Source organism: Octopus bimaculoides, chromosome 3 (genome assembly GCF_046866305.1).
Source record: "Octopus bimaculoides isolate indiv1 chromosome 3, ASM4686630v1, whole genome shotgun sequence".
In the NCBI taxonomy this organism is placed as follows: Eukaryota; Metazoa; Mollusca; class Cephalopoda; order Octopoda; family Octopodidae; genus Octopus; species Octopus bimaculoides.
Genome location: NC_142930.1, coordinates 35,344,670 through 35,347,169, shown reverse-complemented (window position 1 = coordinate 35,347,169; position 2,500 = coordinate 35,344,670). Strand labels below are relative to the sequence as shown.

Here is a 2,500-nt window from a genome sequence, read left to right as displayed (position 1 = left end):
TCTTTCGTCGCTTAGATTTTTATAAATGTCCTCATCATATGAATTAAGAAATTCATTCTAAAACAGTATCATAAAGACCATAAAAGCAATTTAAATAATTTGTCCTTTGAGAGCCATCGCACATCAGTATATAACAACAGGCGATTAAATTCTTTTTCATGGCAAATCTTCCGAATGATAGTGTCATTCAGGGAAGGGATTTTATTTACTATTTTAATTATTACATTCAATGCGTTATGTAGTCTACCACTAAGATGTTTTGCAGCGAAATGTGGTCGATGAATAACAAAATGAACTGCAAATATACGTGGAAATACTTCCTTTAGATGTACTACAAATCCACGATAACGGCCAATCCTATCTTGCACTTCATCTGTTGCACATGGAATGATAGTTGTGCGAGGAATATACTTAGCATTAAAAATTTAGCAGCGGTAATATGTAGCAGAGGTAATATGTAGCAGAGGTAATATGTAGCAGAGGTAATATGTAGCAGAGGTAATATTCTTAGCATTAAAAATTTTAGAACTTATATTTCAAGTACCATTTTTTCACCAGAAACTCTTCAATAATTTCCTGGATTGCATTTACATAACATACGTAAAACATTAGCAAAGATACATCGTCTCGTAAAGTTGTAAATAAAAATCTTCGTTCTTTTAAGGTTTCTCATTGTTTACTGTCTACATCTTTTGGCATGTCATCTAATCTTGCAGCTACTGTTCTATTACTGAGAATTGACGCTGTTATATCACATTTTCGTGGGCAAATCATAGTATCCAGAACTTCATTTATAGTTGGCAAGCCAAGTGTTTCGCCAATGGTTTTCGATATTTTGCAATAAATTTTGAAAGTATATAAGACATAACCTACCCCTTCTCTATTTGCTTGTTTGGTTAACAAGCCTTTGAAAGTAACACGGTTAAAAAAATTTTTTTTTTTCTAAACGTTCAGTCATCGTTGACGCCTTCATTGCTTTATTTGAGAACGTTTTTTCATATATTAATCATAGGGACAATAGCTCATTATTCACGGATGGAATAACCCCGTATTTTACATATTCACTTGACTAATCACTTTCTTTTTCCCCACATTCTGATCTTTTTAAAAAGGAAACATAAACAACAATTGTATATAATGATACGACTAAACAAAATATTTTAGAGATCTCACAATATACGAAGAGAACAAGAAAGACTGCAGGCATAAAATATACTCTTCAATGCAGAAATATATCATATTGATTATTCCTGTTCAAACATGTCTTAAGTCGCGATATATACTTATCTCTCATTTTATTTTAATAACGAGTACTAGTTTTAATAAGTATAATTTAGTTACTACTATAGGTAAATTTTAGCAAATTAATTATGTTATCTCACCGTTCACTTCGACTCACTTCGGGGAGACGCCGCCTATGTTGAGAACCTCTGCTCTAAGGCAACCTTACTCATTGTACTGTTGCCGTTTAGTTTTCGGCTACAATAATGAAGTAGTAAGAGCGAGATCGCGCTTTCTCCGCTGGTGGTACGTTGTTGCTTTTGTTGTTGATCTTGTCACTGATTTTTAGCTCTACATTAGATCGAACATTTTTATGATCAATGAGATGTCAAATGAAACCATCACATCATTTTTCATATATTCATCTTACTTAATTATAAATGTAAGCGATAAACGAGTTCTGTATTTTTGAGACGATGTGATGTTTTTTAAAGACCTATCTCACAGATAGCTTTAGCATAGCAAGCGATCACAAGGTGTCTCTGACAATAAATTTGAAACCTCTATTCTGTATAGAACTAATAATAGCACTAGTCTACTAGACAAAAGTGTGAAATCACTCTCAGATCATACACTACCCTCTCACAAAAATGAAATATTTACTTATATAAGCCCATATTAACTACATTTCACAAAATTGTTCATGACTGAAGTGCATTTAAGCGAATGAGAGAAAAAATTATTCGAAAACTTCTGATATTCTGTTTCATTTACCATTAGCGTGATACATAATAATAAAATTTAACTAGTAAAGAATTTGGCTTATTTGTATTAATTTTATTTTATAAGTAGTTTTTCCTAATTTTGGCACAAGGCCAGCAATTTGATGAGAGGAGCATGTCAATTCATCGACTCCAGTACTTGACTGATACATGTTATACCGAGCCCCAAGAAATGGAAAACAAAGTCAGCCATGGCGGAATTTCAACTCAAAATGTAAAGAGCTGGAAGAAATGCCGCAAAGTATTTGGCCATCGTGCTAACAATTGTGCTTAGATCGCTGCAATCATTTTCTTTTGAATAGTAAATTAATTTCTTCGACAAATTATCAGGTTATCACACACGCAGACAAACAGACAGACATGCATGCACACACACACACACACACACACACACACTTACACACATACTTACACAAACATGCCTGTAAGTGTGAAGTGAGTATATACACACATATGTCTGTGTGTGCGTGGATATATATATATATATATATCTACAT

The 2,500-nt window shown here is 33.0% G+C and overlaps 1 protein-coding gene across 1 annotated transcript in view; it reads left to right on the top strand.

Annotated features, from left to right (window-relative positions):
* LOC106871529 (muscarinic acetylcholine receptor gar-2) overlaps positions 1 to 2,500 on the top strand; it is an 802,994-nt gene that overhangs the window by 547,809 nt on the left and 252,685 nt on the right.